At 39.0% G+C, this 16521-nt stretch overlaps 1 pseudogene; it reads left to right on the top strand.

Annotated features, from left to right (window-relative positions):
• Positions 1-13147: 13147 nt before the first annotated feature.
• On the top strand, positions 13148-15379 carry LOC124077205 (small ribosomal subunit protein uS5-like; annotated as a pseudogene).
• The last annotated feature ends 1142 nt before the right edge of the window (positions 15380-16521 follow it).

The following is a 16521-nucleotide window of genomic DNA, read 5'->3' as shown; positions in this document are numbered from 1 at the left end:
TGAATCTCATGCTGTGTCAATAATATACTTCTATTTCACTTCTCATAGATGTGCCATAATTTATGTAATTGATTCCCTATAATTGGACACTTAGAGTGTTTCCTATTGTTTGGTATTGCAAATAATGCTATAATGAGCACTGTTACACATATTCCTTTTTGCATAAAACAGAGGATTTCGTTAGAACAAGTCTTAAACATGAAATTGTCAGGTCAAAATGTTTACCTTTGCTAGTGTTTGGTGCATTTCCTAGCAACAATATTTTGCTCACTTAAAATAATCCTTTCCCTTTTAAATAGATTTCCTATATTTAATCTTATTATCTTTGAAATAATCATGTTAAGCACTTCATACTCTTTTTTATTGACGTTTAAAAAATAAATGACAGAGGAAAGCATTACAATTTTTATTACACACATATACCACAATTTTTCATATCTTTGTATATAAAGTATTTTGACACTCAATTCGTGTCTTCATATACGTACTTTGGAAAATGATGTCTATCACATTCCACCATCCTTGCTAATCCCCTGCCCCCTCCCTTTCCCTCCCACCCCTCTGCCCTATCTAGAGTTCATCTATTCCTCCCATGCTCCCCCTCCCTACCCCACTATGATTCAGCCTCCTTATATCAGAGAAAACATTCGGCATTTTTTTTGGGGGGATTGGCTAACTTCACTTAGCATTATCTTCTCCAGTGCCATCCATTTACCTGCAAATGCCATGATTTTATTCCCTTTTATTGCTGAGTAAAATTCCATGGTGTATATATGCCACATTTTTTTTATCCATTCATCCACTTGAAGGGCATCTAGGTTGGCTCCACAGTTTAACTATTGAAGCACTGCATACTTTTAAACAAAATGATATTTTTACCAGAAAGATTTCTTCCTCTTTATTTGATAAAGTAATTTATTTATTTTTTTTATTTTTTATTTTTTTTTTTTTAATTTTTTTTATTGGTTGTTCAAAACATTATAAAGCTCTTCACATATCATATTTCATACATTAGATTCAAGTTGGTTATGAACTCCCAATTTTACCCCAAATACAGATTGCAGAATCACATCGGTTACACATCCACATTTTTACATAATGCCCTATTAGTAACTGTTGTATTCTGCTACCTTTCCTATCCTCTACCATCCCCCCTCCCTCCCCTCCCATCTTCTCTCTCTACCCCATCCACTGTAATTCATATCTCTCCTTGTTTATTTTCCCATTCCCCTCACAACCTCTTATATGTAATTTTGTATAACAATGAGGGTCTCCCTCCATTACCATGCAATTTCCCTTTTCTCTCCCTTTCCATCCCACCTCATGTATCTGTTTAATGTTAATCTTTTCTTCCTGCTCTTCCTCCCTGCTCTGTTCTTAGTTGCTCTCCTTATATCAAAGAAGACATTTGGTATTTGTTTTTTAGGGATTGGCTGGCTTCACTAAGCATAATCTGCTCTAGTGCCATCCATTTCCCTGCAAATTCTATGATTTTGTCATTTTTTAGTGCTGCGTAATACTCCATGGTGTATAAATGCCACATTTTTTTTATCCATTCATCTATTGAAGGGCATCTGGGTTGGTTCCACAGTCTAGCAATTGTGAATTGTGCTGCTATGAACATCGATGTAGCAGTATCCCTGTAGTACGCTCTTTTAAGGTCTTCAGGGAAAAGTCCAAGAAGGGCAATAGCTGGGTCAAATGGTGGTTCCATTCCCAGCTTTCCCAGGAGTCTCCATACTGTTTTCCAGATTGGCCGCACCAGTTTGCAGTCCCACCAGCAATGTACAAGAGTACCCTTTTCCCCACATCCTCTCCAGCACTTGTTGTTGTTTGACTTCATAATGGCTGCCAATCTTACTGGAGTGAGATGGTATCTTAGGGTGGTTTTGATTTGCATTTCTCTGACTGCTAGAGATGGTGAGCATTTTTTCATGTACTTGTTGATTGATTGTATGTCCTCCTCTGAGAAGTGTCTGTTCAGGTCTTTGGCCCATTTGTTGATTGGGTTATTTGTTTTCTTATTGTTTAATTTTTTGAGTTCTTTGTATACTCTGGATATTAGGGCTCTATCTGAAGTGTGAGGAGTAAAAATTTGTTCCCATGATGTAGGCTCCCTATTTACCTCTTTTATTGTTTCTCTTGCTGAGAGAAAACTTTTCAGTTTAAGTAAGTCCCATTTGTTGATTTTTGTTATCAACTTTTGTGCTATGGGTGTCCTATTAAGGAATTTGGAGCCCGACCCTACAATATGTAGATCGGAGCCAACTTTTTCTTCTATCAGACGCAGAGTCTCTGATTTGATATCTAGCTCCTTGATCCACTTTGAGTTAACTTTTGTGCATGGCGAGAGGAGGGGATTCAATTTCATTTTGTTGCATATGGATTTCCAGTTTTCCCAGCACCATTTGTTGAAGATGCTATCCTCCCTCCATTGCATGCTTTTAGCTCCTTTATCAAATATAAGATAGTTGTAGCTTTGTGGATTAGTCTCTGTGTCCTCTATTCTGTACCATTGGTCCACCCTCCTGTTTTGGTACCAGTACCATGCTGTTTTTGTTACTATTGCTCTGTAATATAGTTTTAAGTCTGGTATCGCTATACCGCCTGATTCACACTTCCTGCTTAGAATTGCTTTTGCTATTCTGGGTCTTTTATTTTTCCATATGAATTTCATGATTGCTTTATCCATTTCTACAAGAAATGCCGTTGGGATTTTGATTGGCATTGCATTAAACCTATAGAGAACTTTTGGTAATATCGCCATTTTGATGATGTTAGTTCTGCCTATCCATGAACAGGGTATATTTTTCCATCTTCTAAGATCTTCTTCTACTTCTCTTTTTAGGGTTTTGTAGTTTTCATTATATAAATCTTTCACCTCTCTTGTTAGGTTGATTCCCAAGTATTTTATTTTTTTTGAGGATATTGTGAATGGAGTGTTTTTCCTCATTTCCGTTTCAGAAGTTTTGTCGCTGATATACAGAAATGCCTTTGATTTATGCGTGTTGATTTTATATCCTGCCACTTTGCTGAATTCATTTATTAGTTCTAGTAGTTTTTTTGTAGACCCTTTTGGGTCTTCTAGGTATAGAATCATGTCATCTGCAAATAGTGATAATTTAAGTTCTTCCTTTCCTATTTTTATGCCTTTAATTTCTTTCGTCTGTCTAATTGCTCTGGCCAGTGTTTCGAGAACTATATTGAATAGAAGTGGTGATAGAGGGCATCCCTGTCTTGTTCCAGATTTTAGGGGGAATGCCTTCAATTTTTCTCCATTGAGAATGATGCTAGCCTGAGGCTTAGCATAGATAGCTTTTACAATGTCGAGGTAAGTTCCTGTTATCCCTAGTTTTTCTAATGTTTTGAACATAAAGGGATGCTGTACTTTGTCGAATGCTTTTTCTGCGTCTATTGAGATGATCATATGGTTCTTATTTTTAAGTCTATTGATGTGGTGAATAACATTTATTGATTTCCGTATATTGAACCATCCTTGCATCCCAGGGATGAATCCAACTTGATCATGGTGCACAATTTTTTTGATGTGCCTTTGTATCCGGTTCGCCAGAATTTTATTGAGGATTTTTGCATCTATGTTCATCAGAGATATTGGTCTGTAGTTTTCTTTCTTTGAGGTGTCTTTGTCTGGTTTCGGAATCAGGGTGATGTTGGCCTCATAGAATGAATTTGGCAGAGCTCCTTCTTTTTCTATTTCCTGAAATAACTTGAAAAGTATTGGTATTAATTCTTCCTTAAAGGTTTTGTAAAACTCCGCTGTATACCCATCCGGTCCTGGGCTTTTCTTGGTTGGAAGTCTTTTGATTGCTTCTTCTATTTCATCTATTGTTATTGGTCTGTTTAAGTTGTGAGTATCCTCCTGACTCAGTCTGGGCAAATCATATGACTTAAGGAATTTATCAATGTCTTCACTATCTTCTATTTTATTGGAATATAGGTTTTCAAAATAATTTCTAATTGTCTTCTGTATTTCTGTAGTGTCTGTTGTGATATTGCCTTTTTCATCCCGTATGTTAGTGATTTGAGTTCTCTCTCTTCTTCTCTTCGTTAGCATGGCTAAGGGTCTGTCGATCTTATTTATTTTTTCAAAGAACCAACTTTTAGTTTTGTTAATTTTTTCAATAGTTTCTTTTGTTTCAATTTCATTGATTTCCGCTCTGATTTTAATTATTTCTTGCCTTCTGCTACATTTGCTGTTGTTTTGCTCTTCCTTTTCTAGGGCTTTGAGATGAAGTGTGAGCTCATTTATTTGTTGGTTTTTCCTTTTTTTGAGGAATGACCTCCAAGCGATGAATTTCCCTCTTAAACTGCTTTCATTGTGTCCCATAGATTCCGATATGTTGTGTCTGTATTTTCATTTATCTCTAAGAATTTTTTGATTTCTTCCTTTATGTCTTCTGTAACCCATTGATCATTCAGTAACATATTGTTCATTTTCCATGTGATGTAGGATTTTTCCTTCCGTCTTTTATCATTGATTTCCAGTTTCATTCCATTATGATCAGATAAAATGCATGGTATTATCTCCACCCCTGTATATTTACTGAGGGTTGCCCTATGGCATAATATATGGTCTATTTTTGAGGAGGATCCATGTGCTGCTGAGAAAAAAGTATATCCACTTGATGATGGTTGATATATTCTATATATGTCAGTTAAGTCTAGGTTGTTGATTGTGATATTGAGTTCTATAGTTTCTTTATTCAGCTTTTGTTTGGAGGATCTGTCCAATTGTGAGAGAGGTGTGTTGAAGTCACCCATAATTATTGTGTTGTGGTCTATTTGATTCTTGAACTTGAGGAGAATTTGTTTTATGAACGTCGCAGCACCATTATTTGGTGCATAAATATTGATAATTGTTATGTCTTGTTGGTAAATGGTTCCTTTTAACAGTATATAATGTCCTTCCTTATCCCTTTTGATTAATTTAGTCTTGAAGTCAATTTTATTCGATATGAGGATGGCCACCCCTGCTTGCTTACGAGGACCGTGTGCATGGTATATTTTTTCCCAACCTTTCACCTTCAGCCTGTGTATGTCTTTTCCAATCAGATGTGTCTCCTGGAGGCAGCATATTGTTGGATTTGTTTTTTTAATCCATGTTACCAGCCTATGTCGCTTTATTGGAGAGTTTAAGCCATTAATGTTTAGAGTTACTATTGATATATGGTTTGTACTTCCAGCCATGTTTGATTATTTATCTTCTTTTTTTTTTTTTTAATTTAGTTTGTTTCTCCATGGTTAGCTTTCCCCCCGCCCTCTGTCTTTATAGAGGCACTTCCCACTGATGGTTTTGGTTATTGTTTTTCATTTCTTCCTCGTGTAGTGTTTTGCTCAAGATGCTTTGCAATGCTGGTTTTCTGGCTGCAAATTCTTTTAGCTTTTGTTTATCATGAAAGATTTTTATTTCGTTATCGTACCTGAAGCTTAATTTTGCTGGATACAGAATTCTTGGTTGGCATCCATTGTCTTTCAGTGTTTGAAATACGTTGTTCCAGGATCTTCTCGCTTTCAGCGTCTGTGATGAAAAATCCGTTGTTAACCTTATTGGTTTACCCCTGAATGTAATCTGCCTCCTTTCTCTTGTAGCTTTTAGTATTTTCTCTTTGTTCTGTATATTGGATATCTTCATAACAATGTGTCTTGGCGTTGGTCTACTGTGATTTTGTGTGCTCGGTGTCCTGTATGCATCTACAATTTGTATATCCGTTTCCTTTTTTATTTCTGGAAAGTTTTCTGTAATTATTTCTTTCAGCAGGTTACTCATTCCCTTGGTTTGAATCTCTGTACCTTCTTCTATCCCGATGACTCGTAGGTTTGGTTTCTTTATGTTATCCCATATCTCTTGGATGTTTTTCTCGTGGTTTTTAACCAGCCTTTCTGAGTTGGCTAGGCTCTTTTCAAGATGATATATTTTGTCTTCATTATCTGATGTTCTGGCTTCTACTTGCTCCACTCTGTTAGTGATACTCTCAATTGAGTTTTTAATTTGGTTTATCGTTTCCTTCATTTCTAGAATTATTGTTTGGTTTTTTTTTATAATCTCAATCTCCTGATAAAGATGCTTAACTTCTTCTTTTATCTGTCTATGTAATTCATTTTCAAAGTGTTCTTTCACTGTTTGGATTTGCTGTCTCGTATCTTCTTTAAGGTTCCATTCCATCTGTCTAAGGTATTCCTTGAGTTCTTTATATGACCATTTTTCTGCTGACTCTAGGTCCTCCTGAATATTTAGGCTGTCCTTCATTGTTTGTACTCCTTTTCTTCCTTGCTTTTTTATGCTGCTCATGTTACTTCTTGTTCTGTTTGACTGCTGAGTTACTGTTTACTCTTATAGATTTATTTGATGCTTGAGAGGAAAGATATTAGAAGGGAAGGGAAGAAGTCACTAAAGAGAATGAGAGTAGGCAGGTAGAATTCAAGGAAGGGGGAATAAGAAGATTGAAAAGAAATGAAAAGACAAAAGAAACAAGAATAACAAAGATTAGATAATAAAGAAAGAAAGAAAAGACGGAAAAAAAATTTTAACAAAAATAATAGTGATAATAAAAAATGAAAATTAAAATTAAAAAAATAATAATAATAAAATTAAAAAAATTTAAAAAAATAGAAACATTGAAAAAAAATTAAAGAACAACAACAAATAAAAATTGAAAATGAAAGAAAAAGAAGAAAGAAAAAAAAAAGAAAAAGAAAAGAAAAGAAAATGATAATAATAATAATAATAAATGCAGTCCTAGAGTTCTATTAACTTCTCTTCCAGTAGGTGGAGCTGTGCCCACTGGGCCAAGCTTCTCCTGTCAATAGGTGGGAACCATTCACTGTGCAGCAGCTCTTTCTCCTAGACTGGGCGGGTCTCCAATCCTGAGTGTCTAGGGCCTTGTCTTGTGTTTCCTCAAGCCAGGCCGTGCTCACCTGTGGCGCTCACCACAATACTGTCTACACGCCAGGTCTGCTGCTCCTGGGAGCCCTGTTTTCATGAACACCTGGGCTCACTCTTCCTGTTTGCCTCCCTCAGACCCTAAGTTTGTAGAGCTTGGGGCTGAGATCCCCCAGCGAATTTGCTTGCCCTCCTGTAGCCACGCCCCCGGTAGCTGGTGCAAGAGACCTCAGTTGTCAGCACTGGTGGGAGCAGTAGCCGGGAGTTCCGCGCTGCGAGTCCTGCGCCACTCCTGGTTCCCTCGGTCTGGTTATTGCGTTCACAGGAGAGCTGGGAGTGGCCCTTAAGGTTTCCCCGCTGTGTGGAGAGAGATGGCTAGGGGATTACACACCTGTCGCGCTGGTTTCACTGCAGTTATCTCCTCCGCCCATGACGCCATTTCTCTGCCATGGTGGTATCCCATGCAAATGGTGACCGTTTGTTCCCTTTGCCGGATGACCAATGCAACGGGTGGGTCCTGACTGTCTCTCCCAATCCCCGTTTCAGTCCTGTGGCCACTGCCTATGAAGGCTCGGTTGGCTTTTACCTCTGTAAGTTCCTAAGGGCCGGCCAATTATTTCAGCAGGATCGTTAGTGCTGAGTCACATGAAGCAGGCGAACCGGAGCTTAATTGCCTCCGATTCGGGCTCTGTGTGTGTGTTCTGAGGGGCCCAGCCTGTACACCCCAGATCCACGTCAGCTCAGCATTGCCTAGTGATCCTGAGCAAACAGCATTTAGACAGTTTACGGCTCCCTATGCCCTCACAGTTGAAGATGTCAGAGACTTGATCTCTCTGCGCCTGCCACCATGTTACATCTCCTCAGTGATATTCATGTTGCCCTTACAGTTTCCTGGCATAAGCAAGTTCTTGGGATTATACAAACTGCTGCTTCTGTTTCCAGTCCAGATTTCTAGAAATGAAACCCTGCCGCCGTCGCCTCCGTCTCTGGGCCGCGCTGACGAGCGCCGCGCTTGTCTGCGCCCGTAGCAGAGCCGCCCTGGTCTGCGCAGCTCTTCAGCCCGGTGCCAGGCCCCAGGGGCCCAAGCGGCTGCCGCCGCGGCTCTCCGTCCCCCTCCTCCGGAGCACGGGTCCCCTGGCAGGGGGGTGCAGAACGACCCCAGAGCAGGCTCTGCCCGAAGGTGCAGCGGCGAACAGGCCACAGAGACGCTCGAGGCTGCAGTCCAGCCTTCGGAGGACAGGGCTCGGCACGCAGCCCAGCTGCAACCTCTAGGTGCGGCTGCCGGACAGTGTATACGGAGCCATCAAGACAGCAAGCAGAAAGCAAATGGCGGCTCCCGCGGAGTGGATTTTCGGCACAGAAACCACAGCCCCGCCAGCAATCCCAATCCACAAACTCTCCCTGTATAAAAAATATTCAAAAAAAAAAAAAAAAAAAAAAAAGGCGGGGCGCACTGAGCTTTCTTTGCCTCGGGTACTTACAATCCACTGCTGATTGCACATTCAGCTTCTCCGCCCGGAGCGAAGCGAAAGAGGAAGCAGATGGGAGCAAAGCGCCCGCGGCTCTGAGCAGCCAAGCGTCTCTTTTTCGATTTCTTTGTTCTTCCTGCTCCTTGGCAAAGTGGTCCACTACAGATTAACGGTGAAAGGAGCTTTAACAGACTGTGCGAAATCTCTATTAAAGCCGCTGCTTTGAGCACCACGCTCAGCACTTCAGCAACCCCCGTACGCAGCGGCCATCTTCTCCTTGATAAAGTAATTTAATCCATATGTTTGATGACTAGAACAATTTTAGTATCCAACTTGAGCTTCCTTTGTTCTTTTTAACTTTTCTCATTTTGCCAGATGATGTAATATTCTCTCCCTCTAACAGTAGTTTTCTGTGTGTCTTTCCCTTTGCTTCTTCCCTATTTGTTACTAAGGCCTTAGTTAAGCTACTTATATTTCTGTGTCTTTAAGGAAGGCACACTTAAGTATCTGCCATCTACTATATCAGCTCTGCTAGGTCCAAGTTTCACTAACCTCTTTCCAAGCTTCCTAGGGCTAAAAATAGCTTTACTGGTAACTTATTAGTCATTAGGATGTTAGATTACTCTTTGCCCTAGGAGTAGGAAAATAGGCCATGGCAGCAGGGCAGTAACACTATAAATTAGGAGCACTGTTGTAACATGAAAAGTACTTGTTATAGTGAAGAAAATAGGATAAAAAAATTTGTGTTGGCTCTTTCTTTGTCCCTGATGCCATCCTTGCCTGCATTTTGAAAGCTCACCTAATGTGACTGTTCCCTTTCCCCTTCAATTCACTCTTCTTCTTTATTACAAACATATACTCAGGGGCTGGAGATATAGCTCAGTTGGTAGAGCGCTTGCCTCACATGCACAGCCCTAAGTTTGATCCCCAGCACCACACACACACAAAAAAAAAAACCCATAAACATATATTCATTTTAGTAACAATTATTTTTGCATGCCCACCATATTCCAAACACTTTTTGCATAGTGAACACTTTGTGTTTGATAGTTTTCAGGATCATACCTGAAGAATACTGGTTAGAAAACTCTAACTTAGTCTATTTTGTGCATAAAATGAGGAATGGTACATTTTCTCTTTGGGACAAAACTATTTGTATGGCAGTTGAGATAGCACATTATACCAAAAATGTAAACTAGCCGTAACTGTAAGAAATACAAAAAGTAAATTAATAAGTTCATTTTTATGCATCTATCATTTATAACTAACTTCAGAGCAGTTTCCAGAATTAAAAATACCAGCCATTTGAAGGTAACAGAGGTGAGCTGTAACTTCAAAACATCATACTGCAGCCAGGCACAGTGGCACACATCTGTAACCCCAGTAATTCCAGAGGCTGAGGAAGGATCACAAGTTCAAGGTTAACCTCAGCAACTTATAGAAACCCTCTCTCAAATAAAACATTAAAAAGGCTGGGGATGTAGCTCAGTGGCAAATCATCCCTGGGTTCAATTCTCAGCCTAAATTAATAAATAAATACCATAAGCATGTACAATTTTTATTTATTAATTAAAATAATTAATAAATAAACTAACTAATAAAATAAAGACAGTCCTTTCTACCATGAGCAAAGTTGTGAAATGAGTAGAGATCTACTGCATTTGTAATAGAAGTTATGTCAGGCTCCTGAAAACCCACATTGTGCAGTTTTTATTCAGATAATTTAACAGAAGTGCTCTGAGTTGGCCTTTCCCCAGAACCCAGATTTTCCTAGCTCCTTCCTGCAAACTCTTATCAAAACAGATTTGTTCTACTCCATTCAGGCTGAGTTTACTGTTTTCTAATGCAACAACTAAAAAATAATGGACAAAGGAAAACGAGAGAGAGAGAGAGAGAGAGAGAGAGAGAGAGAGAGAGAGAGAAGGGATGAAGGGAAGAAAGAAATAGAAAATTCTTCCAGTATGCTTAGGCTACATTTCATTCCTCATTTCTTTCTTACACATATACACCTCATTTTGTCCTCATTAAAACATGTGTACCTTTTTTTTTGCAACTGTACAGAAAAAACAGTTTTTTTTAAATTTATGATTACCGGTTTATTATAAAAAGATATAATTCAGGAAGAGCCAAATGGAAGATATGTATGGGATAAGATATGGGGGAAGGGGCACACAGCCTCCATGCATTCCCTGGGCATGCCATTCTCTTCCAGCACTTGCAGGTAGAACAATTCTTTCTTTGTTCACAGATTTTTTTTTGTTCTTTTTAGATATATGTGACAGTAGAGTGTATTTTGACATATTATTACATACATGGAGTATAACTTATTCTAATTAGGATTCTATTTTTGTGGTTGTACATGATGTGGAGTTTCACTGGTCATGTATTCATACATGAACATAGGAAAATTGTGTATATTTTACCAGTGATCTCCCATAGAAAAAATGCCTTAAATGACTAACTCTCTGTAGATCAAATTAACAATAACAACAATAGAATTAGAGCTAATAGTTTTATGGTTTATCAGTAGGGCTTAAACATTTTTTTAGGTTTTAAAAAATTTATTCATTTCCTAATTTTTCCTTTCTTTCCCACAAGCTTTCATTAAACCAATTGTCAAATGTCAGGTTAACAGAAAAGCAGCTTAGTGACAGACTGAATTGGAAGACCAGCACAAATCTTAGCCTCTTAGGCTAGTTAGATACTGCTTTGGTAGATACACTTTGTTGTGCCCATTTGATGGATGAGGAAACTGAGACCTAGAAAGTTTAAGCAGTTTGTCCATAGTTTCTTGACCACATTCTCCACACTGGATGAATTCTGGCTCTGCCAAGCCCTCTAGGGAAGGTGAGGTCTTCCACATCCATTAGACCTTGACCCGGTAGGCCAGACACCAGAAACCAACATCAAGAAGCTGGCTCAGAGACAGCAAGAGTTAGGCTGTGAATCAGCAGAGCTGATTCTATCATACATCTGGGCCTGCACCAGATCGACATAGAAAGGCACACCAAACATTGAACATGACATTTTAGAGTCATGTTCCATTAACCGCCTAAAGAAAAGCCACAGTTCTTTTTTTTTCCTAACCTTTTTTTTAAAAATAGGTGTGAACATACTTTATATACAGAGATACAAAAAATTGTGCTCTATATGTGTAATAAGGATTGTAATGCATTCCACTGTTGTCTTGTATGAAAGAAGAAAGAAAGAAAGAAAGAAAGAAAGAAAGAAAGAAAGAAAGAAAGAAAGAAAGAAAGAAAGAAAGAAAGAAAGAAAGAAAATAGAGCTTAAACTTTTCATGGTTCCATCACAAAAATGTGGTAAGTATGTGAGGTGATGCATATGTTAGTTTGGCTTAACCATTCCACAATGTGTGTGTATGTGTGTGTGTGTGTGTATCTAAAAACATGTTTTATACCATGTACATATATAATTGTATATAACATATACAATTTTATTTATTAATTAAAATTATAGTAAAAATAACAATTCTAAAGCCAATAAGAAAAGAATTAATAAAGACAATTGTGAGGTAGAGCAAGGTGTCAGAAGAGTAACATCCTCCGGTGGTTCTTTCCCCAGAGAGACAATAATTTGAACAGTTATTCAGGATGCAAACTATTTTCACAAAAACCAAGGAATCCAAGTAAGAGACCACAGTACCTGCTTTTTTAGTAATATAAGAAGACAGATACACTGAAGAAGGCAGAAAGAAAAGAGTTGCTAGCATCACCCCTCCCCCAGTTCCAAGTAGCACAGCCCAGAGAGAGAGACCTCCTGATGGGGGAAGGGGTAGGGGATTAAATTCAGGCCTTAGACTTGAGACCCAGACCAGGCCTGCCACAGGTGAAATCCAATGCCAGGCAAACCCCAATTACCCACCCCCAGACAAACACCCATGAACTGAGCTGTTGGAATTGTATTAACCAACCAAGCAGCTAACTGCCTCCACCATCACTTCTCCAAACTCAGGTGCAAAAGGGGGAATCAAGACTCTCCCTCTGAGGAACAGGGCACAGAGGCTTCCATAGGACTTGCCTTAAAGGTCTACCTGGGCTTATTGTACTAAGGCTTAGCACCAGGCAGAAACACAAGGCCTCTATACTCAGACCAGAGTTTTCACTGAGTCCATAGGACTGACCAGACATCAAAGACTGTGTAACCGTGGGACAGGGTCAAGTTTTGGTGTGCACCATTGTCGGGCGTGGAGTGGGCCTGGAGAACCACCATGTGCTCAGACTGCCAAGGTCCCTGTGGCTATGAGACTCTGGTGTGACCCAGGCTAGTGTCAGCCTTAGTGGCCAAGAAAATCCCTTCATCTACACTACTCCAACCTCAGGTAGTATAGTGTGGAGCAAGACTCCATTTGTTGGGGACAGGACAGGGTAGTAAGCTCAGGACTTTGCCCTAGAACATACTGCTGGACTAGCAAATCCTAATTAAGTAGAAGCTAATAGTCCCCATACCAAGACTTGCCAGCTGATGGAACCTCTGAAAGAGCTCCAATAGCAGGGGAAGATACACATCACCAGTCTATCAGACCTCTATTCCAGCCAGTACACCTGTGACTGATTGCAGGCGTCTTAGGCCATGAGTCTACTTGAACAGTTAAGAGCCAATAGCAGTGTGGGTCTTGATCCTACCTAAGTCCTATGCTAATTTTGATGGGCTTTGGGCACAGAGTGTGACATAGCTTGTCAGTGCTGGTGGCCACAGGCATGACATAGGAAACTGGTACACATTCCCTCATGGTGATTTTTCCAAGAGGAATCTAGCAATGTATGACCACAGAATAGTGACTGTGCATGAAGTGTCTGCGCCTACCCCAGACCCAGGGAAAGTTTTGAGAGGATGGGCTACACTTTTTAGGTATTCCTCTATTCCATGCTGTACAACTCACCAACAGCAGATTTGGGGAAACCTGGGATTAGATTGCCCTCAAATTCTGAAAGGGTGGCAACACAAACACCAGATTTACAGAAAATCTGAAATTAAGACTCCACCTATGGCTGAAATAATGGAATTATGTATAAACTTAGAGAATACAGAGCATGCTTAGAATTTCTGGAAAGACAGAAAACAGGCACAAACAAAGCCAGATTATGAAGACTAGAATAAACACCTAATTCTTCACTACCTAGAATACACCACACACTGAACACCAGGAGGTTTCAGGAAAACGGGACCTCACCTAATGGACAAAATATCAGAAACTGATCTGGTAGTAACAAGCATGGATAAACACTCCAATAAAGAATTTTAAAGAGCTACTTTAAGGAACACAATGATCTTCAAAAAATAAAGAGAAAAGATATAATACTCAAACAGAAATACTTAATGGAGAGATGGAAGGATTTTTTTTAAAAAAATGAAATCCTTGAACTGAAAAATACATTGAGTGAAATTTTAAAAGTGATAGAGACATTATAGCAGAATATATCAAACAAAAGATATAATTAGCTCAGAGACAGGCTTATGGAAAACACACAGAGAAGAAGAAAGAATCTCTTCATATGAGAAGTTTGAGACAGCCTTAGATACTGAAGCAGGAAAGCAGGAAAATCTCATATTACTGCAACTCTAAGAATTAGAAAGACAAGAACAAATAAAACCCTAAATTAATAGAAGGAAAGAAATTATAAAAATCAAAGCAGAAATAAAGAAACAGGAAAAAAAAGCACAAAAGATCAACAAAATAAAAAAACTGGTTCTTGGGTTGTGGTTGTGGCTCAGCGGAAGAGCACTTGCCTAGCATGTGTAAGGCACTGGGTTCCATCCTCAGCACCAAATAAAAATAAATAAATAAAATAAAGGTATTGTGTCCAACTACAACTAAAGAAACTTTTGGGAAAAAAAGAATACTGTTTAAAAAAAAAAGAACTGGTTCTTCAAAAAAATAGTTAAAATTGAGAAACACTTAGCTAGACCAACTTAGGGGAAAAAAAAGACTCAAAAAAATCAAAGATGAAAATTGAGATATTACAACTGGCATCACAGAAATACAAAGGATCATTAAAGATTATTATGAATAACAATATGGAAATACATTTGATAACCTAGAAGAAATGGAAAAATTCTGTATGCAAACACTTTACCAAGATTGAATCATAAGCTGCTTCTCTGGGAAAATACCAATTGGCAGAGGATGCTGGTGCAGCAGGATGTCCCAGAGATCCCAGAATGGGCCATTTCTTGGCTACTTATACAGAGGCTTCAACAGTGGTTGCTGAGGCGGTAGTTGTGGTAGTGGTTGGAGTTGGAGCCTGGCCATGGCAGCAGGGCTCCTGGAGGCAAGGCCAAAGACAAGAAGTGCATCCTGGTCATGAATCTGGGACACCTGGTCGAGGACATGAAAATCAAGCTCCTGGAGGATATCTATCTGTTCTCTTTGCCCATCAATGAGTCTGAGATCATTGACTTTTTCCCTGGGGGCATCACTCAAGGAGGAGGTTTTTGAAGATCATGCCTGTACAGAAGCAGACTCTACTGGCCAGTAGATCAAATTCAAGGCATTTGTGGTTATCAAGGACTACAATAGTCATGTTGGCCTGAGGGTTAAGTGTTCCAAGGAGGTAGCTACTGCTGTCAGAGGGGCCACCATCCTGGTCAATTTCTCCATTGTTCCTGTGTGGGTAATATACTGGGGGAACAATATTGGCAAGCCCCACACTGTCCCTTGCAAGGAGATAAAACATTGTGGTTCTGTGCTGAGGCCATTCATCTTTGCCCCCAGAGGTACTGACATTGTGTCAGCCTCTGTGCCCAAGGAGCTGTTGCTGCTGGCTGGTATTGATGACTGCTACACTTCTGCCAAGGGCTGCACTGCCACCCTGAGCAGTTTTGCCAAGGCCACCTTTGATGCCATCACCAAGACATACAGCTATTTGACCCCTGATCTCTGGAAAGAAACTGTTCACCAAGTCTTCCTATCAGGAATTCACTGATCATCTTGTGAAAACCCACACCAAAGTCTGTACAGATGACCCAGGCTCCATCCAGCTGTAGCTAAAACATAAGGTTTTTATTAAAAAAAAGAAATTAAAGCACATTAAACCTATTTTAAAAACAAAGATTGGATCATGAAGAAAAAAAAATCTGATTGTACCAAAAAACAAGTAAAAGATTAAATCACTAATAAAAACTGTCCCACCGAAGAAAATCCCCACACCAGGGCTGGGGTTGTGGCTCAGCGGTAGAACACTCACCTAGTACATGGGAGGCCATGGGGTCAATCCTCAGCACCACATTAAAAAAATTAAAAAATAAAATAAATGTATTTTTTAAAAAAGGAAATCCCCACACCAGATTGCCTTACGTGCTAAATTCTACAAAAAAATTTTAAAGAACTGATATCAAATATTCTTAAACTATTCCCCAAAATTGAAGAGAATTCATCCAAACATATTCCACAAAGTAGCACTGCCCTGATAACCAAACCAGACAAGGACACAACAAGAAAAGATAACTACTGTCTAACAACTTGGATAAATATACATGCCAAAATCCTCAACAAAATACTACCAAATGGAATCCAACAGCACATTAAAAATATTATTTGCCATGATGAAGTAAGATTCATCATAGGGAAACAAAGATGGTTCAACATACACAAATCAGTAAACGTGATCAATGCATCAAAAGAATGAAAGACAAAAACTGTCTGATTTTCTCAATGATGCTAAAGAAGCATTTAATAAAATTCAGTATCTCTTCATGATTAAAATGCTAAATGAATCAGGAATAGAAAGAAAGTATCTCAAAATAACAAAGGCCATAATCAATAAATCAGCAGCTAATGTTATGCTGAATGGAGAAAAGTTGAAAGCTTTCTAAGTCTGGACAAGAAAGACACACACTTTCACCATTTTTCAATATTGTACAGGAAAGCCTAGCCAGAGCAACCAGGCTAGGCATACAAATTGGAAAAGAGGAAGTCAAGTTGTCACTATTTGTAGATGACATCATGTTACATATAGAAAACCCCAGAGACTTCACCCACAACTCTTAGAACTAATAAATGGATACAGCAAAGTTACAGAATACAAAATAAATATATCAAAACCAGAAACGTTAGTAACATTGCTATATGCGAATAGCAAATTTTCTGAAATAGAAATCAAAAAAGCAATTTCATTTATACTCACTTATGAA

This window comes from Marmota monax, unplaced genomic scaffold (genome assembly GCF_021218885.2).
Source record: "Marmota monax isolate L192 unplaced genomic scaffold, Marmota_monax_Labrador192_F-V1.1 WCK01_AAM20220418_F8-fsc00258, whole genome shotgun sequence".
NCBI lineage: Eukaryota > Metazoa > Chordata > Mammalia > Rodentia > Sciuridae > Marmota > Marmota monax.
Note: the sequence above shows the minus strand (reverse complement) of the source record. Positions and strands in the feature narration are given on the sequence as shown.